Genomic DNA, 24,317 nt, shown 5'->3' on the forward strand with positions numbered 1-24,317 from the left:
TGGCGGTCGGTTCCTCCGAACTGCGGGTTCGACTCTGATGGCCGGGAGGGACGGGGGAAACGTCGGGGGGGGTCTGCTGGAGGCTCCTGCTGGAGTCTTGCGTTCACTGGGACCTGGCTCGAAAAACTCGAAACCCTGACTCCAGTGCGGTGTTGCGGCCATGCGCCTCCGGGTACCAGACTCCCCTGCCTCCTCCGTGTTGCGTGGGCTGCGTGGGGGTAACCCTGCGTGTCCGTTACCCTGCGTGTCTCTTACCTCCCAGGCCGACCGATATGAAGCGTTTCCAAGACGAACCGTCTGACTCAGGGGTCCCACCACAGGTTCCGTAGCGGGGTGGAAGTTCCACCTCCCCTCTTTGCCGCGGAATGCAAAACAAACACCTGTTTCTCTCATCCTCCACTGTGGCATAGCGGCCTTAGTCGGCTGCGGCATTCAGCAATTGGCCTTGCTCCGGGCACAGGACCCTACTTCATCAAACTACCTATTTGATCCTGCGTAACAACCACATATATGCTTGTCTGCAAAGACATTGATCGAATGGCAAACGTGACCCGCCATCGGAGGGCCTCCGCCGGCCCGGCCTCGTGCCGGTGCTCTGGCGGTCGGTTCCTCCGAACTGCGGGTTCGACTCTGATGGCCGGGAGGGACGAGGGAAACGTCGGGGGGGTCTGCTGGAGGCTCCGGGCACAGGACCCTACTTCATCAAACTACCTATTTGATCCTGCGTAACAACCACATATATGCTTGTCTGCAAAGACATTGATCGAATGGCAAACGTGACCCGCCATCGGAGGGCCTCCGCCGGCCCGGCCTCGTGCCGGTGCTCTGGCGGTCGGTTCCTCCGAACTGCGGGTTCGACTCTGATGGCCGGGAGGGACGGGGGAAACGTCGGGGGGGTCTGCTGGAGGCTCCTGCTGGAGTCTTGCGTTCACTGGGACCTGGCTCGAAAAACTCGAAACCCTGACTCCAGTGCGGTGTTGCGGCCATGCGCCTCCGGGTACCAGACTCCCCTGCCTCCTCCGTGTTGCGTGGGCTGCGTGGGGGTAACCCTGCGTGTCCGTTACCCTGCGTGTCTCTTACCTCCCAGGCCGACCGATATGAAGCGTTTCCAAGACGAACCGTCTGACTCAGGGGTCCCACCACAGGTTCCGTAGCGGGGTGGAAGTTCCACCTCCCCTCTTTGCCGCGGAATGCAAAACAAACACCTGTTTCTCTCATCCTCCACTGTGGCATAGCGGCCTTAGTCGGCTGCGGCATTCAGCAATTGGCCTTGCTCCGGGCACAGGACCCTACTTCATCAAACTACCTATTTGATCCTGCGTAACAACCACATATATGCTTGTCTGCAAAGACATTGATCGAATGGCAAACGTGACCCGCCATCGGAAGGCCTCCGCCGGCCCGGCTTCGTGCCGGTGCTCTGGCGGTCGGTTCTTCCAAACTGCGGGTTTGACTCTGCTCCTGGGAGCACATATGCTTGTCTGCAAAGAGGGACATGCCTGGTCCCGCCCAGGTGTTCTTCTACGGCTAGTGTCCAGCCAGCTGCGGTATCATCAACTTTGACCCGCCATCGGAGGGCCTCCTCCCCGGGTCCAGCTTCCGGTGCTAGGCGGTCGGTTCCTCCAAACTGTGTGATTGACTCTGCTCCTGGGAGCACATATGCTTGTCTGCAAAGAGGGACATGCCTGGTCCCGCCCAGGTGTTCTTCTACGGCTAGTGTCCAGCCAGCTGCGGTATCATCAACTTTGACCCGCCATCGGAGGGCCTCCTCCCCGGGTCCAGCTTCCGGTGCTAGGCGGTCGGTTCCTCCAAACTGTGTGATTGACTCTGCTCCTGGGAGCACATATGCTTGTCTGCAAAGAGGGACATGCCTGGTCCCGCCCAGGTGTTCTTCTACGGCTAGTGTCCAGCCAGCTGCGGTATCATCAACTTTGACCCGCCATCGGAGGGCCTCCTCCCCGGGTCCAGCTTCCGGTGCTTGGCGGTCGGTTCATCCAAACTACGGGTAATCCTGGAGCGGACATAAACAAAGAATGATATTTTACAGGACATGATGGATATGTGTTTTTTCCAGGCTTTTTGGAAATAAACCAAATGTGATTTTGCAGTGCATGATATAGCTCATTTTACCCATGTGATGTTGTGCAGTACATTACTGAGCTCATTTAACGATATTGGTCTACCAGGTGAAGTGGGATGCTGCCATTTCCCAACTGGTCTCCGGAGGAATATAAGGAGAGTTGACAGGGGACTCTGCCCAGTGCTCATGAACCAAATGAGGGGTGTGTTAGAGGGGAAATGCTCTGGCTGTTTCTGCAGCCTCTGCATCTACCTTCTCTCCCCACCCCGATACCAGCGCGTGCCTGCTGTAAAAGGCAGGTGCACGGGCTCTCACTTCCACTAACTCTGAGCCTGGCTCCCGAGCAGCACGTTCTCCCCGGCAGTCCGCCAGCAGATGAAAAACACCCACCTCTCCGCCTCTTCCGAGGGACGAGGGAACCGCGCGGGGGGGTCTGCTGGAGGTTCCTGCCGGGTGCTCCGTACTGCGTTTCACCGGGACCTGGCTCGAAAAACTCGGAACTCTGACTCCAGTGCGGTGTGGCGGTCTCGCCCTGGCCGTCCACCGTGCGCCTCCGGGTACCTGACTCCCCTGCCTCCTCCGGGGGCAGGTGCGAGGGGTTCAATGCCTCCTCCCCCCGCTGCGGCGAAAGCCGGAGCGGGACGGAGCGCCCGGAGGTACTGTTACCCCCACGTTTTGTACCCAAAACTGTCTTGTGAGTTCGTGGCAGAACCATGAAACAAAAAACAATCAATGTATCGGACCCATCGCCAGTCGCGTTGGTGCGGAGGTGGGACCATTTTAACCAGGTGGTAACCCAAGTCCTCCCCTTGGTCCGTGTTCCCTGCATTGAAGCATCGGACCCATGGTTGCAATCAGCAGTTGGCTAACGCATATAAACGGAGAAACAGAAAACCATTTAAATATAATTCATTGTGTGTGTTTTTGGAAGGATGTTGACCGAATGCCCGGTGTGCAGCCTCCGCTATCTGGCTTTGAATAAGCACCTTAAGCACAAACATGCAGTGCGGAACCTGGATGAAAGAGGCATCATTCTTAAAATGGCCAGTGGTAGAATAAATGTTCGGACCAAACCCTGTCCCATCACAGGGTGTTCGTATGCTGGGAGGAAACTACACCGTCATGTAACTCGTGACCACCCTGAGTTCTCCCGAGATGAGGCACATCAGGTCATGGCAAGGCTGAAGCATAGTGTGGCCCTGCAGTTGCTCCATGACCTCCGAGAGACTAATCCCATCATTGGAATGGCTACATCATTGGATATAGACAATGAGGAGGAATACCCGGTGCACCCTCCACCCTTCTCCCCACATACCGAGTGTGACGAAGAGGACTGCATGCAGGTGAGGCTGGACAATGTGGCATTGAGGGCTCAGAAGGATGCCCTCATTGATGAGGTGAAGACCCTGCGCTCCAGGCTAAAACAGGGTCTAAAACCCAGGAAGCAGAATGCCACTGCTGCTCTGCTTGAGGAAGACGAAGAATGTATACGATTTAAGGGCGTAGCAATCCCAAGTACCCCCGACATGAACTCAGTAGCCTCCGGCAGCAATACCCCTCTCAAGACCCCGGTGAAGACTGTCATGCGGTCCATAGAAGCCTCTGCGAGTGAGACCCCCCTCAAGTCTGTGATGCGGTCCCCAGAAGCCTCCGGAAGCAAGACCCCGGTGAAGACTGTCATGCGGTCCGACAAAGCCTCCGGTAGTGAGACCCCGGTGAACACTGTCATGCGGTCCCCAGAAGCCTCCGGAAGCAAGACCCCGGTGAAGACTGTCATGCGGTCCAACAAAGCCTCCGGTAGAGAGACCCCTCTCAAGTCTGTGATGCGGTCCCCAGAAGCCTCCGGAAGCAAGACCCCAGTGAAGACTGTCATGTGGTCCCCAGAAGCCTCCGGTAGTGAGACCCCAGTGAAGACTGTCATGCGGTCCATAGAAGCCTCTGCGAGTGAGATCCCTCTCAAGTCTGTGATGCGGTCCCCAGAAGCCTCCGGAAGCAAGACCCCGATGCAGACTGTCATGCGGTCCGTAGAAGCCTCCTGTAGTGAGACCCCTGTATGCCAGAAGACCCGTGCGTCTGTCTCCAATAAGCTGAAAGCTAATCTGGCTAAGGACTGGCCCTCTTCCCAAAATCAATGGTGCACTGGGAAGGGACTGCGGAATACCATGCGTGAAATCACGTTGCCTAAAAGCATGGAGACGTACATTCAGACATACAGAGGTCATTGTGAGGGTCTTGCACCGACAGTAAAACGGAAAGAGAATTGTATGTCCAATGTCAGCCGGATAAAGAACTTCATAGTATTCATGGCCCATGGTTTTGACCGGCTGTCAGACTGGCTGTTTCTAAAAGACACAAAGAGGGTCCGTGGCTGGAGCAAGTATATTTCAGAGTCGGGCCGGACAGTCACAACATCGCTGTTGTTCCTGAAGACTGTGAACCATTTCCTGAGGTACTTGTCTGCATCAAAGCTCCGGGGGTGCAGGCTCACCCAGTCTGATATGACCCACATCATCAGAGAGGTGAAAGCCAACATTAACGATTTGAAAAAGTCTGTCACTCTCCACCAGTTTAAGGTGAAGAGGGACAAGCTGGATCGTCTGCCGAGCCAGGCGGAGCTTCTCGCCGCCATGGCGGCCGCTGAGAAGCGCATCCCTGATCTCCTTGACCTGATGGCTAGCAATCCGACCACAATCACCCAGTACCTGCTATATGGCTATCTAACCCTCCATTGGAGCCTCCTGTATGGCCACCGTCCGGGTGTGTATGCAAACATGACCAACACGGAGGTCTTTGAGGCGGACAGAAGGGGCACTGCTGAGGGCTACATCATCCACGTGCAGGATCACAAGACTGCCAAGACATTTGGTGAAGCACAGCTGGTGCTTACAATAAAGGAGTTTAGCTGGGTCATGCGGTGGATGGGGATAAAAGAGGGCTTGTCGGGTCCTCAGAATGAATTCTTCCTTTTCACATCGGGGAAGCAGGCTTCCAAGAACCTGAACGCTCACTTGAAGAGGGCTTGGGCTGATGCTGGGCTAGAAACAGCCGTCACCTTCACCATCTTGCGCACTGCCCTGGCTGACAATATCAAGCATCACCAAGATCCAGAAAGCAGGTCGATTCTGGCTAGGTTTATGTGCCACGACGTAAGCACTGCAGACCGGTTCTACGCGAATACGCCTGGAATAAAGGAGGCATTGAAGATCCGCTCCATGTTCAGGGCGGCGGCAGCAGCTGCAGCAGCATCATCATCAGAAGGAGGTCTACCACCGTCAGCTACCTCCGAAGAGGATTCAGGGGCGGAGAGCAGCGATACCTCTTCTTCAGGACCGATTGGTACTCCTGATGAGGGGAAAGGGGCCGTGGACTCAACCTTTTTTCCCCGGTGCACTGTACAAGTTAGACGGCTAATATGGCCCCAAGGCCCCTGTTAATCATGTTGTTATTATGTTTATTTTGTATACTGTTTTTGTAAAATTGGTGTGATAATTAAATAAAAAATAAAAAAAAAACATTAGTATAACCTTGAAGGTTCCCAGGGGCAAATACAGTGCCTGTCATTTTGCAGGATATAATTTAACATGTAACCTCTCCTGGAAATGGACATACTCTGTGCATTTCCAGGAGAGGTTCCATGTTAAATTATATCCTGCAATATCCTCCAAAGAAGGGGTGGTAGTGTCATGAATAAGGCCGAATATGTATGCCGATGTGCGGACGGTAAAGCACCGCAAAATCCACCCCTTTAGGGTAACCAGGGGCATGAAGTTCTGTAGGGTGTGAACATCTGGGTTTAGTCCGAGTGAGGAGTGCTCGAGCGTGGGAGGATGTGTAAGGCAGAGGAGGGTAACAAAAGGTGTGTGCAGGAGCAGGGAGAAAAGAGAAAATAAAAAGACTCAAAGTGTTCCACCTTCCAGCAGCAGCAGCAGCGGGCCCGCTCTGTCCGTGGTGCTGAACACCTGCCTGTCTATGTGGAGTACAAAAACAAACAAAGACAAACACCTTTAAGGTCACCAGGGGCGTGAGGTTCTGGTTCTGGCGGTGTGCATGGAGGGGTTTAGTCCGAGTGAGGAGTGCTCGAGCGTGGGAGGATGTGTAAGGCAGAGGAGGGGAACAAAAAAAAACGAATACAAATAAGTTAAAGTGTGAACCTCCAGCAGGGCAGGTGCTGCTGCTGCTGCTGCTGCTGCTGCTGCTGCTGCTGCTGCTGCTGCTGCTGCTGTGAAGGAGGACGAATATTGATGCTTGTGTTCGGACGGTAAAGCACCGCAAAATCCACCCCCCCTTAAAGGTGACCAGGGGCATGAGATTCTGCAGGGTGTGAACATCTGGGTTTAGTCCGTGGGGGAGTGCTTAAGTCCGGGGGCCCGGGGTCTCACGGTGCACGAGGTTATGGAAGTGCAGCAGGGCAGGTGCTGCTGCTGCTGCTGCTGCTGCTGCTGCTGCTGCTGCTGCTGCTGCTGCTGCTGCTGCTGTGAAGGAGGACGAATATTGATGCTTGTGTTCGGACGGTAAAGCACCGCAAAATCCACCCCCCCTTAAAGGTGACCAGGGGCATGAGATTCTGCAGGGTGTGAACATCTGGGTTTAGTCCGTGGGGGAGTGCTTAAGTCCGGGGGCCCGGGGTCTCACGGTGCACGAGGTTATGGAAGTGCCACTGTTGCCGGAGGTCCTTAGTCCGTCCTTTGGGGCTCTGTCAGGGGCTACAGAGAGGTGGTTTTCCCGGTCCCTCTCCTGGAGGTATGAAATAACCTGAGCTCCATGTGAGGGAGCCGTGCTGGAGCTGCTTAGTCCGTCCTTTGGTGGTCTTTGAGGGGCTAATGAGAGGTGTTTTCCCCGGTCTATTTGATGGAAGTCTGACACGAGCAGAGTGTGCATGCTTTGAAACTAATCCACCCACACTTAGCATGCTATTTTAGGGTATAAATCGTACCTTGTCACCATGTACTGTGCTCCCTGGGACGACGCGCCCTCCTGTGGGGACACATGAGAACTGCACTCAAATCACTTTGTGCTTTTTAAACAGTTTAACATATTTTTTTCCACATTTAAAAAACGCTTTCTGCCCTGGAAATCATTTCTAATCATTATTACCGTTATGGAGGGGCTGCAGGAACACTTTCCCCGCCTTGCAAACATTTATTCCTGGTTCAAATAATCAATTTGTTCCGCCTGCTTTGCGTCAGCACCTCTGCGGCTGTCGGATTAACACAGATGAATGCACTTTTAACACTCACGCAGCCAGAATTCCTGCTCTTTTCCTGGGTTACAAAGTGAGGTGACGCAGCCTGTCCTCTGAGTCTCCCCGCCTCTCATAGACTTATTTCTGGGTAAAAAAAGCCATGTGCTCCGCCCCCTGGATCTCTGCATGTGTGTGTGTGCCTGTGAGTCTGTGGCTACTGTCCACATGCCCGCATTAGGAGGCACTATTTTCGGATACATTTTCTCATTTTCACCACTTTTCATGTTTTTATTATGTATATTGTTATATTATTATTATTATTATTATTGTATATATGTATACTGTGTATACTGTTTTTGTAAAAATCATGTGATTATTAAATAAATAATAAAACATGAATATAACCTTGAAGTTTCCCAGGGGCAAATACAGTGCCAGGTGTCAGACTATTTAAACAATGTTTACCCAGGATTCCGACACCTTCCCTGGCTTGTAAAATGCGGTGATGCGCCCTGGAGGTATCAGAGTATTTTAAACAACTTTTCCCCGCCTTTCAAACACTTTTTCCTGGCTTATAGCCTGTCATTTTGCAGGATATAATTTAACATGGAACCTCTCCCAGGGGCAAATACAGTGCCAGGTGTCAGACTATTTAAACAATGTTTACCCAGGATTCCGACACCTTCCCTGGCTTGTAAAATGCGGTGATGCGCCCTGGAGGTATCAGAGTATTTTAAACAACTTTTCCCCGCCTTTCAAACACTTTTTCCTGGCTTATAGCCTGTCATTTTGCAGGATATAATTTAACATGGAACCTCTCCCAGGGGCAAATACAGTGCCAGGTGTCAGACTATTTAAACAATGTTTACCCAGGATTCCGACACCTTCCCTGGCTTGTAAAATGCGGTGATGCGCCCTGGAGGTATCAGAGTATTTTAAACAACTTTTCCCCGCCTTTCAAACACTTTTTCCTGGCTTATAGCCTGTCATTTTGCAGGATATAATTTAACATGGAACCTCTCCTGGAAATGGACATACTCTGCGCATTTCCAGGAGAGGTTCCATGTTAAATTATATCCTGCAAAATGACAGGCAACAACTCTCTTCCAGACGTTTAAAAACACTTTTCCGACTATTTTAAACAACTTTTCCCCGCCTTTCAAACACTTTTTCCTGGCTTATAGCCTGTCATTTTGCAGGATATAATTTAACATGGAACCTCTCCTGGAAATGGACATACTCTGCGCATTTCCAGGAGAGGTTCCATGTTAAATGATATCCTGCAAAATGACAGGCAACAACTCTCTTCCAGACGTTTAAAAACACTTTTCCGACTATTTTAAACAACTTTTCCCCGCCTTTCAAACACTTTTTCCTGGCTTATAGCCTGTCATTTTGCAGGATATAATTTAACATGGAACCTCTCCTGGAAATGGACATACTCTGCGCATTTCCAGGAGAGGTTCCATGTTAAATTATATCCTGCAAAATGACAGGCAACAACTCTCTTCCAGACGTTTAAAAACACTTTTCCGACTATTTTAAACAACTTTTCCCCGCCTTTCAAACACTTTTTCCTGGCTTATAGCCTGTCATTTTGCAGGATATAATTTAACATGGAACCTCTCCTGGAAATGGACATATTCTGTGCATTTCCAGGAGAGGTTACATGTTAAATGATATCCTGCAAAATGACAGGCTACAACTCTCTTCCAGACGTTTAAAAACACTTTCCCCGACCATTTAAACATTATTTATGGCTTGTAAAGTGCGGTGATGAGCCCTGACAGTATCAGACTATTTAAAGGGTTACCAGGAGCATGAGAATATCCTCCACAGAAGGGGTGGTGGTGCCGTGAATAAGGCCGAATATGGATACCGATGTGCCGACGGTAAAGCACCGCAAAATCCACCCCCTTTAGGTTAACCAGGGGCATGGAGTTCTGTAGGGTGTGAACATCTGGGTTTAGTCCGTGGGGGAGTGCTTAAGTCCGGGAGTCCGGGGACTCACGGTGTGCAAGGTTATGGAGGTGCCCATGTCAGGGACACATGCTGGAGGTCTGTGGTCCGTCCTTTGGGGGTCTTGGAGGGGCCACAGAGAGGAGATTTCCCCGGTCTCTGTCCTGGATGAGTGAAATAAACAGAGTCTCCATGTCAGGGACACATGCTGGAGGTCTCTCTCCCGAGAGTGGACGTCCATTGCCTGTAAATTGGTCTAACATTAGGTCTGTCACTTTGGCTAACCGCACCACTGTCTGTCGTCTCCCGCAAGTGGACATCCATTGCGCCTAAATAAGGTGAGGGGAGTTGACAGGGGACTTTACCCGCCTTATGGGGCACTATTCCCGGATACATTTCAACACTTTTAGCCCTTTTTGATGGTTCTCCAAAAAATAACTCTGACTTTTTCAGAGTGTGGAGGAAGGTGAGGGGAGTTGACAGGGGACTTTACCCGCCTTATGGGGCACTATTCCCGGATACATTTCAACACTTTTAGCCCTTTTTGATGGTTCTCCAAAAAATAACTCTGACTTTTTCAGAGTGTGGAGGAAGGTGAGGGGAGTTGACAGGGGACTTTACCCGCCTTATGGGGCACTATTCCCGGATACATTTCAACACTTTTAGCCCTTTTTGATGGTTCTCCAAAAAATAACTCTGACTTTTTCAGAGTGTGGAGGAAGGTGAGGGGAGTTGACAGGGGACTTTACCCGCCTTATGGGGCACTATTCCCGGATACATTTCAACACTTTTAGCCCTTTTTGATGGTTCTCCAAAAAATAACTCTGACTTTTTCAGAGTGTGGAGGAAGGTGAGGGGAGTTGACAGGGGACTTTACCCGCCTTATGGGGCACTATTCCCGGATACATTTCAACACTTTTAGCCCTTTTTGATGGTTCTCCAAAAAATAACTCTGACTTTTTCAGAGTGTGGAGGAAGGTGAGGGGAGTTGACAGGGGACTTTACCCGCCTTATGGGGCACTATTCCCGGATACATTTCAACACTTTTAGCCCTTTTTGATGGTTCTCCAAAAAATAACTCTGACTTTTTCAGAGTGTGGAGGAAGGTGAGGGGAGTTGACAGGGGACTTTACCCGCCTTATGGGGCACTATTCCCGGATACATTTCAACACTTTTAGCCCTTTTTGATGGTTCTCCAAAAAATAACTCTGACTTTTTCAGAGTGTGGAGGAAGGTGAGGGGAGTTGACAGGGGACTTTATCCGCCTTATGGGGCACTATTCTCGGATACATTTTTTCATTTTCACCCATTTTTGATGGTTCTCCAAAAAGACAAGTTAGTCTTTTTTCTTCCCCCTTCCTCTTCTGATTTCTCACTGATCGAATGGCAAACGCGACCCGCCATCGGAGGGCCTCCGCCGGCCCGGCCTCGTGCCGGTGCTCTGGCGGTCGGTTCCTCCGAACTGCGGGTTCGACTCTGATGGCCGGGAGGGACGAGGGAAACGTCGGGGGGGTCTGCTGGAGGCTCCTGCTGGAGTCTTGCGTTCACTGGGACCTGGCTCGAAAAACTCGAAACCCTGACTCCAGTGCGGTGTTGCGGCCATGCGCCTCCGGGTACCAGACTCCCCTGCCTCCTCCGTGTTGCGTGGGCTGCGTGGGGGTAACCCTGCGTGTCCGTTACCCTGCGTGTCTCTTACCTCCCAGGCCGACCGATATGAAGCGTTTCCAAGACGAACCGTCTGACTCAGGGGTCCCACCACAGGTTCCGTAGCGGGGTGGAAGTTCCACCTCCCCTCTTTGCCGCGGAATGCAAAACAAACACCTGTTTCTCTCATCCTCCACTGTGGCATAGCGGCCTTAGTCGGCTGTGGCATTCAGCAATTGGCCTTGCTCCGGGCACAGGACCCTACTTCATCAAACTACCTATTTGATCCTGCGTAACAACCACATATATGCTTGTCTGCAAAGACATTGATCGAATGGCAAACGTGACCCGCCATCGGAGGGCCTCCGCCGGCCCGGCCTCGTGCCGGTGCTCTGGCGGTCGGTTCCTCCGAACTGCGGGTTCGACTCTGATGGCCGGGAGGGACGAGGGAAACGTCGGGGGGGTCTGCTGGAGGCTCCGGGCACAGGACCCTACTTCATCAAACTACCTATTTGATCCTGCGTAACAACCACATATATGCTTGTCTGCAAAGACATTGATCGAATGGCAAACGTGACCCGCCATCGGAGGGCCTCCGCCGGCCCGGCCTCGTGCCGGTGCTCTGGCGGTCGGTTCCTCCGAACTGCGGGTTCGACTCTGATGGCCGGGAGGGACGGGGGAAACGTCGGGGGGGTCTGCTGGAGGCTCCTGCTGGAGTCTTGCGTTCACTGGGACCTGGCTCGAAAAACTCGAAACCCTGACTCCAGTGCGGTGTTGCGGCCATGCGCCTCCGGGTACCAGACTCCCCTGCCTCCTCCGTGTTGCGTGGGCTGCGTGGGGGTAACCCTGCGTGTCCGTTACCCTGCGTGTCTCTTACCTCCCAGGCCGACCGATATGAAGCGTTTCCAAGACGAACCGTCTGACTCAGGGGTCCCACCACAGGTTCCGTAGCGGGGTGGAAGTTCCACCTCCCCTCTTTGCCGCGGAATGCAAAACAAACACCTGTTTCTCTCATCCTCCACTGTGGCATAGCGGCCTTAGTCGGCTGCGGCATTCAGCAATTGGCCTTGCTCCGGGCACAGGACCCTACTTCATCAAACTACCTATTTGATCCTGCGTAACAACCACATATATGCTTGTCTGCAAAGACATTGATCGAATGGCAAACGTGACCCGCCATCGGAGGGCCTCCGCCGGCCCGGCCTCGTGCCGGTGCTCTGGCGGTCGGTTCCTCCGAACTGCGGGTTCGACTCTGATGGCCGGGAGGGACGAGGGAAACGTCGGGGGGGTCTGCTGGAGGCTCCGGGCACAGGACCCTACTTCATCAAACTACCTATTTGATCCTGCGTAACAACCACATATATGCTTGTCTGCAAAGACATTGATCGAATGGCAAACGTGACCCGCCATCGGAGGGCCTCCGCCGGCCCGGCCTCGTGCCGGTGCTCTGGCGGTCGGTTCCTCCGAACTGCGGGTTCGACTCTGATGGCCGGGAGGGACGGGGGAAACGTCGGGGGGGTCTGCTGGAGGCTCCTGCTGGAGTCTTGCGTTCACTGGGACCTGGCTCGAAAAACTCGAAACCCTGACTCCAGTGCGGTGTTGCGGCCATGCGCCTCCGGGTACCAGACTCCCCTGCCTCCTCCGTGTTGCGTGGGCTGCGTGGGGGTAACCCTGCGTGTCCGTTACCCTGCGTGTCTCTTACCTCCCAGGCCGACCGATATGAAGCGTTTCCAAGACGAACCGTCTGACTCAGGGGTCCCACCACAGGTTCCGTAGCGGGGTGGAAGTTCCACCTCCCCTCTTTGCCGCGGAATGCAAAACAAACACCTGTTTCTCTCATCCTCCACTGTGGCATAGCGGCCTTAGTCGGCTGCGGCATTCAGCAATTGGCCTTGCTCCGGGCACAGGACCCTACTTCATCAAACTACCTATTTGATCCTGCGTAACAACCACATATATGCTTGTCTGCAAAGACATTGATCGAATGGCAAACGTGACCCGCCATCGGAGGGCCTCCGCCGGCCCGGCCTCGTGCCGGTGCTCTGGCGGTCGGTTCCTCCGAACTGCGGGTTCGACTCTGATGGCCGGGAGGGACGAGGGAAACGTCGGGGGGGTCTGCTGGAGGCTCCGGGCACAGGACCCTACTTCATCAAACTACCTATTTGATCCTGCGTAACAACCACATATATGCTTGTCTGCAAAGACATTGATCGAATGGCAAACGTGACCCGCCATCGGAGGGCCTCCGCCGGCCCGGCCTCGTGCCGGTGCTCTGGCGGTCGGTTCCTCCGAACTGCGGGTTCGACTCTGATGGCCGGGAGGGACGGGGGAAACGTCGGGGGGGTCTGCTGGAGGCTCCTGCTGGAGTCTTGCGTTCACTGGGACCTGGCTCGAAAAACTCGAAACCCTGACTCCAGTGCGGTGTTGCGGCCATGCGCCTCCGGGTACCAGACTCCCCTGCCTCCTCCGTGTTGCGTGGGCTGCGTGGGGGTAACCCTGCGTGTCCGTTACCCTGCGTGTCTCTTACCTCCCAGGCCGACCGATATGAAGCGTTTCCAAGACGAACCGTCTGACTCAGGGGTCCCACCACAGGTTCCGTAGCGGGGTGGAAGTTCCACCTCCCCTCTTTGCCGCGGAATGCAAAACAAACACCTGTTTCTCTCATCCTCCACTGTGGCATAGCGGCCTTAGTCGGCTGCGGCATTCAGCAATTGGCCTTGCTCCGGGCACAGGACCCTACTTCATCAAACTACCTATTTGATCCTGCGTAACAACCACATATATGCTTGTCTGCAAAGACATTGATCGAATGGCAAACGTGACCCGCCATCGGAAGGCCTCCGCCGGCCCGGCTTCGTGCCGGTGCTCTGGCGGTCGGTTCTTCCAAACTGCGGGTTTGACTCTGCTCCTGGGAGCACATATGCTTGTCTGCAAAGAGGGACATGCCTGGTCCCGCCCAGGTGTTCTTCTACGGCTAGTGTCCAGCCAGCTGCGGTATCATCAACTTTGACCCGCCATCGGAGGGCCTCCTCCCCGGGTCCAGCTTCCGGTGCTAGGCGGTCGGTTCCTCCAAACTGTGTGATTGACTCTGCTCCTGGGAGCACATATGCTTGTCTGCAAAGAGGGACATGCCTGGTCCCGCCCAGGTGTTCTTCTACGGCTAGTGTCCAGCCAGCTGCGGTATCATCAACTTTGACCCGCCATCGGAGGGCCTCCTCCCCGGGTCCAGCTTCCGGTGCTAGGCGGTCGGTTCCTCCAAACTGTGTGATTGACTCTGCTCCTGGGAGCACATATGCTTGTCTGCAAAGAGGGACATGCCTGGTCCCGCCCAGGTGTTCTTCTACGGCTAGTGTCCAGCCAGCTGCGGTATCATCAACTTTGACCCGCCATCGGAGGGCCTCCTCCCCGGGTCCAGCTTCCGGTGCTAGGCGGTCGGTTCCTCCAAACTGTGTGATTGACTCTGCTCCTGGGAGCACATATGCTTGTCTGCAAAGAGGGACATGCCTGGTCCCGCCCAGGTGTTCTTCTACGGCTAGTGTCCAGCCAGCTGCGGTATCATCAACTTTGATCCGCCATCGGAGGGCCTCCTCCCCGGGTCCAGCTTCCGGTGCTTGGCGGTCGGTTCATCCAAACTACGGGTAATCCTGGAGCGGACATAAACAAAGAATGATATTTTACAGGACATGATGGATATGTGTTTTTTCCAGGCTTTTTGGAAATAAACCAAATGTGATTTTGCAGTGCATGATATAGCTCATTTTACCCATGTGATGTTGTGCAGTACATTACTGAGCTTATTTAACGATATTGGTCTACCAGGTGAAGTGGGATGCTGCCATTTCCCAACTGGTCTCCGGAGGAATATAAGGAGAGTTGACAGGGGACTCTGCCCAGTGCTCATGAACCAAATGAGGGGTGTGTTAGAGGGGAAAGGCTCTGGCTGTTTCTGCAGCCTCTGCATCTACCTTCTCTCCCCACCCCGATACCAGCGCGTGCCTGCTGTAAAAGGCAGGTGCACGGGCTCTCACTTCCACTAACTCTGAGCCTGGCTCCCGAGCAGCACGTTCTCCCCGGCAGTCCGCCAGCAGATGAAAAACACCCACCTCTCCGCCTCTTCCGAGGGACGAGGGAACCGCGCGGGGGGGTCTGCTGGAGGTTCCTGCCGGGTGCTCCGTACTGCGTTTCACCGGGACCTGGCTCGAAAAACTCGGAACTCTGACTCCAGTGCGGTGTGGCGGTCTCGCCCTGGCCGTCCACCGTGCGCCTCCGGGTACCTGACTCCCCTGCCTCCTCCGGGGGCAGGTGCGAGGGGTTCAATGCCTCCTCCCCCCGCTGCGGCGAAAGCCGGAGCGGGACGGAGCGCCCGGAGGTACTGTTACCCCCACGTTTTGTACCCAAAACTGTCTTGTGAGTTCGTGGCAGAACCATGAAACAAAAAACAATCAATGTATCGGACCCATCGCCAGTCGCGTTGGTGCGGAGGTGGGACCATTTTAACCAGGTGGTAACCCAAGTCCTCCCCTTGGTCCGTGTTCCCTGCATTGAAGCATCGGACCCATGGTTGCAATCAGCAGTTGGCTAACGCATATAAACGGAGAAACAGAAAACCATTTAAATATAATTCATTGTGTGTGTTTTTGGAAGGATGTTGACCGAATGCCCGGTGTGCAGCCTCCGCTATCTGGCTTTGAATAAGCACCTTAAGCACAAACATGCAGTGCGGAACCTGGATGAAAGAGGCATCATTCTTAAAATGGCCAGTGGTAGAATAAATGTTCGGACCAAACCCTGTCCCATCACAGGGTGTTCGTATGCTGGGAGGAAACTACACCGTCATGTAACTCGTGACCACCCTGAGTTCTCCCGAGATGAGGCACATCAGGTCATGGCAAGGCTGAAGCATAGTGTGGCCCTGCAGTTGCTCCATGACCTCCGAGAGACTAATCCCATCATTGGAATGGCTACATCATTGGATATAGACAATGAGGAGGAATACCCGGTGCACCCTCCACCCTTCTCCCCACATACCGAGTGTGACGAAGAGGACTGCATGCAGGTGAGGCTGGACAATGTGGCATTGAGGGCTCAGAAGGATGCCCTCATTGATGAGGTGAAGACCCTGCGCTCCAGGCTAAAACAGGGTCTAAAACCCAGGAAGCAGAATGCCACTGCTGCTCTGCTTGAGGAAGACGAAGAATGTATACGATTTAAGGGCGTAGCAATCCCAAGTACCCCCGACATGAACTCAGTAGCCTCCGGCAGCAATACCCCTCTCAAGACCCCGGTGAAGACTGTCATGCGGTCCATAGAAGCCTCTGCGAGTGAGACCCCCCTCAAGTCTGTGATGCGGTCCCCAGAAGCCTCCGGAAGCAAGACCCCGGTGAAGACTGTCATGCGGTCCGACAAAGCCTCCGGTAGTGAGACCCCGGTGAACACTGTCATGCGGTCCCCAGAAGCCTCCGGAAGCAAGACCCCGGTGAAGACTGTCATGCGGTCCAACAAAGCCTCCGGTAGAGAGACCCCTCTCAAGTCTGTGATGCGGTCCCCAGAAGCCTCCGGAAGCAAGACCCCAGTGAAGACTGTCATGTGGTCCCCAGAAGCCTCCGGTAGTGAGACCCCAGTGAAGACTGTCATGCGGTCCATAGAAGCCTCTGCGAGTGAGATCCCTCTCAAGTCTGTGATGCGGTCCCCAGAAGCCTCCGGAAGCAAGACCCCGATGCAGACTGTCATGCGGTCCGTAGAAGCCTCCTGTAGTGAGACCCCTGTATGCCAGAAGACCCGTGCGTCTGTCTCCAATAAGCTGAAAGCTAATCTGGCTAAGGACTGGCCCTCTTCCCAAAATCAATGGTGCACTGGGAAGGGACTGCGGAATACCATGCGTGAAATCACGTTGCCTAAAAGCATGGAGACGTACATTCAGACATACAGAGGTCATTGTGAGGGTCTTGCACCGACAGTAAAACGGAAAGAGAATTGTATGTCCAATGTCAGCCGGATAAAGAACTTCATAGTATTCATGGCCCATGGTTTTGACCGGCTGTCAGACTGGCTGTTTCTAAAAGACACAAAGAGGGTCCGTGGCTGGAGCAAGTATATTTCAGAGTCGGGCCGGACAGTCACAACATCGCTGTTGTTCCTGAAGACTGTGAACCATTTCCTGAGGTACTTGTCTGCATCAAAGCTCCGGGGGTGCAGGCTCACCCAGTCTGATATGACCCACATCATCAGAGAGGTGAAAGCCAACATTAACGATTTGAAAAAGTCTGTGACTCTCCACCAGTTTAAGGTGAAGAGGGACAAGCTGGATCGTCTGCCGAGCCAGGCGGAGCTTCTCGCCGCCATGGCGGCCGCTGAGAAGCGCATCCCTGATCTCCTTGACCTGATGGCTAGCAATCCGACCACAATCACCCAGTACCTGCTATATGGCTATCTAACCCTCCATTGGAGCCTCCTGTATGGCCACCGTCCGGGTGTGTATGCAAACATGACCAACACGGAGGTCTTTGAGGCGGACAGAAGGGGCACTGCTGAGGGCTACATCATCCACGTGCAGGATCACAAGACTGCCAAGACATTTGGTGAAGCACAGCTGGTGCTTACAATAAAGGAGTTTAGCTGGGTCATGCGGTGGATGGGGATAAAAGAGGGCTTGTCGGGTCCTCAGAATGAATTCTTCCTTTTCACATCGGGGAAGCAGGCTTCCAAGAACCTGAACGCTCACTTGAAGAGGGCTTGGGCTGATGCTGGGCTAGAAACAGCCGTCACCTTCACCATCTTGCGCACTGCCCTGGCTGACAATATCAAGCATCACCAAGATCCAGAAAGCAGGTCGATTCTGGCTAGGTTTATGTGCCACGACGTAAGCACTGCAGACCGGTTCTACGCGAATACGCCTGGAATAAAGGAGGCATTGAAGATCCGCTCCATGTTCAGGGCGGCGGCAGCAGCTGCAGCAGCATCATCATCAGAAGGAGGTCTACCACCGTCAGCTACCTCCGAAGAGGATTCAGGGGCGGAGAGCAGCGATACCTCTTCTTCAGGACCGATTGGTACTCCTGATGAGGGGAAAGGGGCCGTGGACTCAACCTTTTTTCCCCGGTGCACTGTACAAGTTAGACGGCTAATATGGCCCCAAGGCCCCTGTTAATCATGTTGTTATTATGTTTATTTTGTATACTGTTTTTGTAAAATTGGTGTGATAATTAAATAAAAAATAAAAAAAAAACATTAGTATAACCTTGAAGGTTCCCAGGGGCAAATACAGTGCCTGTCATTTTGCAGGATATAATTTAACATGTAACCTCTCCTGGAAATGGACATACTCTGTGCATTTCCAGGAGAGGTTCCATGTTAAATTATATCCTGCAATATCCTCCAAAGAAGGGGTGGTAGTGTCATGAATAAGGCCGAATATGTATGCCGATGTGCGGACGGTAAAGCACCGCAAAATCCACCCCTTTAGGGTAACCAGGGGCATGAAGTTCTGTAGGGTGTGAACATCTGGGTTTAGTCCGAGTGAGGAGTGCTCGAGCGTGGGAGGATGTGTAAGGCAGAGGAGGGTAACAAAAGGTGTGTGCAGGAGCAGGGAGAAAAGAGAAAATAAAAAGACACAAAGTGTTCCACCTTCCAGCAGCAGCAGCAGCGGGCCCGCTCTGTCCGTGGTGCTGAACACCTGCCTGTCTATGTGGAGTACAAAAACAAACAAAGACAAACACCTTTAAGGTCACCAGGGGCGTGAGGTTCTGGTTCTGGCGGTGTGCATGGAGGGGTTTAGTCCGAGTGAGGAGTGCTCGAGCGTGGGAGGATGTGTAAGGCAGAGGAGGGGAACAAAAAAAAACGAATACAAATAAGTTAAAGTGTGAACCTCCAGCAGGGCAGGTGCTGCTGCTGCTGCTGCTGCTGCTGCTGTGAAGGAGGACGAATATTGATGCTTGTGTTCGGACGGTAAAGCACCGCAAAATCCACCCCCCCTTAAAGGTGACCAGGGGCATGAGATTCTGCAGGGTGTGAACATCTGGGTTTAGTCCGTGGGGGAGTGCTTAAGTCCGGGGGCCCGGGGTCTCACGGTGCACGAGGTTATGGAAGTGCAGCAGGGCAGGTGCTGCTGCTGCTGCTGCTGCTGCTGCTGCTGTGAAGGAGGACGAATATTGATGCTTGTGTTCGGACGGTAAAGCACCGCAAAATCCACCCCCCCTTAAAGGTGACCAGGGGCATGAGATTCTGCAGGGTGTGAACATCTGGGTTTAGTCCGTGGGGGAGTGCTTAAGTCCGGGGGCCCGGGGTCTCACGGTGCACAAGGTTATGGAAGTGCCACTGTTGCCGGAGGTCCTTAGTCCGTCCTTTGGGGCTCTGTCAGGGGCTACAGAGAGGTGGTTTTCCCGGTCCCTCTCCTGGAGGTATGAAATAACCTGAGCTCCATGTGAGGGAGCCGTGCTGGAGCTGCTTAGTCCGTCCTTTGGTGGTCTTTGAGGGGCTAATGAGAGGTGTTTTCCCCGGTCTATTTGATGGAAGTCTGACACGAGCAGAGTGTGCATGCTTTGAAACTAATCCACCCACACTTAGCATGCTATTTTAGGGTATAAATCGTACCTTGTCACCATGTACTGTGCTCCCTGGGACGACGCGCCCTCCTGTGGGGACACATGAGAACTGCACTCAAATCACTTTGTGCTTTTTAAACAGTTTAACATATTTTTTTCCACATTTAAAAAACGCTTTCTGCCCTGGAAATCATTTCTAATCATTATTACCGTTATGGAGGGGCTGCAGGAACACTTTCCCCGCCTTGCAAACATTTATTCCTGGTTCAAATAATCAATTTGTTCCGCCTGCTTTGCGTCAGCACCTCTGCGGCTGTCGGATTAACACAGATGAATGCACTTTTAACACTCACGCAGCCAGAATTCCTGCTCTTTTCCTGGGTTACAAAGTGAGGTGACGCAGCCTGTCCTCTGAGTCTCCCCGCCTCTCATAGACTTATTTCTGGGTAAAAAAAGCCATGTGCTCCGCCCCCTGGATCTCTGCATGTGTGTGTGTGCCTGTGAGTCTGTGGCTACTGTCCACATGCCCGCATTAGGAGGCACTATTTTCGGATACATTTTCTCATTTTCACCACTTTTCATGTTTTTATTATGTATATTGTTATATTATTATTATTATTATTATTATTGTATATATGTATACTGTGTATACTGTTTTTGTAAAAATCATGTGATTATTAAATAAATAATAAAACATGAATATAACCTTGAAGTTTCCCAGGGGCAAATACAGTGCCAGGTGTCAGACTATTTAAACAATGTTTACCCAGGATTCCGACACCTTCCCTGGCTTGTAAAATGCGGTGATGCGCCCTGGAGGTATCAGAGTATTTTAAACAACTTTTCCCCGCCTTTCAAACACTTTTTCCTGGCTTATAGCCTGTCATTTTGCAGGATATAATTTAACATGGAACCTCTCCCAGGGGCAAATACAGTGCCAGGTGTCAGACTATTTAAACAATGTTTACCCAGGATTCCGACACCTTCCCTGGCTTGTAAAATGCGGTGATGCGCCCTGGAGGTATCAGAGTATTTTAAACAACTTTTCCCCGCCTTTCAAACACTTTTTCCTGGCTTATAGCCTGTCATTTTGCAGGATATAATTTAACATGGAACCTCTCCCAGGGGCAAATACAGTGCCAGGTGTCAGACTATTTAAACAATGTTTACCCAGGATTCCGACACCTTCCCTGGCTTGTAAAATGCGGTGATGCGCCCTGGAGGTATCAGAGTATTTTAAACAACTTTTCCCCGCCTTTCAAACACTTTTTCCTGGCTTATAGCCTGTCATTTTGCAGGATATAATTTAACATGGAACCTCTCCCAGGGGCAAATACAGTGCCAGGTGTCAGACTATTTAAACAATGTTTACCCAGGATTCCGACACCTTCCCTGGCTTGTAAAATGCGGTGATGCGCCCTGGAGGTATCAGAGTATTTTAAACAACTTTTCCCCGCCTTTCAAACACTTTTTCCTGGCTTATAGCCTGTCATTTTGCAGGATATAATTTAACATGGAACCTCTCCCAGGGGCAAATACAGTGCCAGGTGTCAGACTATTTAAACAATGTTTACCCAGGATTCCGACACCTTCCCTGGCTTGTAAAATGCGGTGATGCGCCCTGGAGGTATCAGAGTATTTTAAACAACTTTTCCCCGCCTTTCAAACACTTTTTCCTGGCTTATAGCCTGTCATTTTGCAGGATATAATTTAACATGGAACCTCTCCCAGGGGCAAATACAGTGCCAGGTGTCAGACTATTTAAACAATGTTTACCCAGGATTCCGACACCTTCCCTGGCTTGTAAAATGCGGTGATGCGCCCTGGAGGTATCAGAGTATTTTAAACAACTTTTCCCCGCCTTTCAAACACTTTTTCCTGGCTTATAGCCTGTCATTTTGCAGGATATAATTTAACATGGAACCTCTCCCAGGGGCAAATACAGTGCCAGGTGTCAGACTATTTAAACAATGTTTACCCAGGATTCCGACACCTTCCCTGGCTTGTAAAATGCGGTGATGCGCCCTGGAGGTATCAGAGTATTTTAAACAACTTTTCCCCGCCTTTCAAACACTTTTTCCTGGCTTATAGCCTGTCATTTTGCAGGATATAATTTAACATGGAACCTCTCCCAGGGGCAAATACAGTGCCAGGTGTCAGACTATTTAAACAATGTTTACCCAGGATTCCGACACCTTCCCTGGCTTGTAAAATGCGGTGATGCGCCCTGGAGGTATCAGAGTATTTTAAACAACTTTTCCCCGCCTTTCAAACACTTTTTCCTGGCTTATAGCCTGTCATTTTGCAGGATATAATTTAACATGGAACCTCTCCCAGGGGCAAATACAGTGCCAGGTGTCAGACTATTTAAACAATGTTTACCCAGGATTCCGACACCTTCCCTGGCTTGTAAAATGCGGTGATGCGCCCTGGAGGTATCAGAGTATTTTAAACAACTTTTCCCCGCCTTTCAAACACTTTTTCCTGGCTTATAGCCTGTCATTTTGCAGGATATAATTTAACATGGAACCTCTCCTGGAAATGGACATACTCTGCGCATTTCCAGGAGAGGTTCCATGTTAAATGATATCCTGCAAAATGACAGGCAACAACTCTCTTCCAGACGTTTAAAAACACTTTTCCGACTATTTTAAACAACTTTTCCCCGCCTTTCAAACACTTTTTCCTGGCTTATAGCCTGTCATTTTGCAGGATATAATTTAACATGGAACCTCTCCTGGAAATGGACATACTCTGCGCATTTCCAGGAGAGGTTCCATGTTAAATTATATCCTGCAAAATGACAGGCAACAACTCTCTTCCAGACGTTTAAAAACACTTTTCCGACTATTTTAAACAACTTTTCCCCGCCTTTCAAACACTTTTTCCTGGCTTATAGCCTGTCATTTTGCAGGATATAATTTAACATGGAACCTCTCCTGGAAATGGACATATTCTGTGCATTTCCAGGAGAGGTTCCATGTTAAATGATATCCTGCAAAATGACAGGCAACAACTCTCTTCCAGACGTTTAAAAACACTTTTCCGACTATTTTAAACAACTTTTCCCCGCCTTTCAAACACTTTTTCCTGGCTTATAGCCTGTCATTTTGCAGGATATAATTTAACATGGAACCTCTCCTGGAAATGGACATATTCTGTGCATTTCCAGGAGAGGTTACATGTTAAATGATATCCTGCAAAATGACAGGCTACAACTCTCTTCCAGACGTTTAAAAACACTTTCCCCGACCATTTAAACATTATTTATGGCTTGTAAAGTGCGGTGATGAGCCCTGACAGTATCAGACTATTTAAAGGGTTACCAGGAGCATGAGAATATCCTCCACAGAAGGGGTGGTGGTGCCGTGAATAAGGCCGAATATGGATACCGATGTGCCGACGGTAAAGCACCGCAAAATCCACCCCCTTTAGGTTAACCAGGGGCATGGAGTTCTGTAGGGTGTGAACATCTGGGTTTAGTCCGTGGGGGAGTGCTTAAGTCCGGGAGTCCGGGGACTCACGGTGTGCAAGGTTATGGAGGTGCCCATGTCAGGGACACATGCTGGAGGTCTGTGGTCCGTCCTTTGGGGGTCTTGGAGGGGCCACAGAGAGGAGATTTCCCCGGTCTCTGTCCTGGATGAGTGAAATAAACAGAGTCTCCATGTCAGGGACACATGCTGGAGGTCTCTCTCCCGAGAGTGGACGTCCATTGCCTGTAAATTGGTCTAACATTAGGTCTGTCACTTTGGCTAACCGCACCACTGTCTGTCGTCTCCCGCAAGTGGACATCCATTGCGCCTAAATAAGGTTAGGGAATGTTCCGGTATTTGGACAACATTAACATGGGATCACTCCGGTCAATGTACGTACTTCGTCTCACTGGAATATTAATGGCCAGATTGAATACAAAATCGACCCAAATTCTCCGGTCAATGACAGGAGAGTTTTGAAAGTGACAAAACACTGTTCCACACATTTAAAAACACTTAATCAATGTTTACCCAGGATCCATGCACCTTTCCTGGCTTGTAAAATGTGGTGATGCGCCCTGGAGGTAGCGGGTAGGCTCTGTGCGTGGTGCTGAACCCCAGCCTGTCTATGTGGAATACAAAAACAAACAAAGACAAACACCTTTAAGGTCACCAGGGTCGTGAGGTTCTGGTTCTGGCGGTGTGCATGGAGGGGTTTAGTCCGAGTGAGGAGTGCTCGAGCGTGGGAGGATGTGTAAGGCAGAGGAGGGGAACAAAAGGTGTGTGCAGGAGCAGGGAGAAAAGAGAAAATAAAAAGACTCAAAGTGTTCCACCTTCCAGCAGCAGCAGCAGCAGCAGCGGGCCCGCGGTGCTGAACACCTGCCTGTCTATGTGGAGTACAAAAACAAACAAAGACAAACACCTTTAAGGTCACCAGGGTCGTGAGGTTCTGGTTCTGGCGGTGTGCATGGAGGGGTTTGACCTGGCTCCCCGACACAATGCACATAGTCTGGAGCAGCGGAGCAGCGGCTGGGCCGTGTTCCCCCTTCTGTCCATTTGCCTATCAGTTTGTTAACGAAGTGGACAGAGGCTGTTTTTTGCCCCTAAAAGTGACTTTTAATGGTGTTTTTTGTATTTAAATGATGTGTTTTATCTTTCTCCAGGGTCCCCGACGCAATGCACATAGTCTGGAGCTCGCTGGGGTCCCGCAAAATGCTTTAATCACGATTTGGTCCTTTTCCCCATCACTTTGTTAACGAAGTGGACAGAGGCTGTTTTTTGCCCCTAAAAGTGACTTTTAATGGTGTTTTTGGCATTTAAATGATGTGTTTTATCATTATCCAGGGTCCCCGACACAATGAAACTAGTCTGGAGCTCGCTGGGGTCCCGCAAAATGCTTTAATCACGATTTTGTACTTTTCCCCATCACTTTGTTAACG

Source organism: Notothenia rossii (assembly GCF_949606895.1).
Source record: "Notothenia rossii genome assembly, contig: scaffold_29, whole genome shotgun sequence".
Classification (NCBI taxonomy): Eukaryota; Metazoa; Chordata; class Actinopteri; order Perciformes; family Nototheniidae; genus Notothenia; species Notothenia rossii.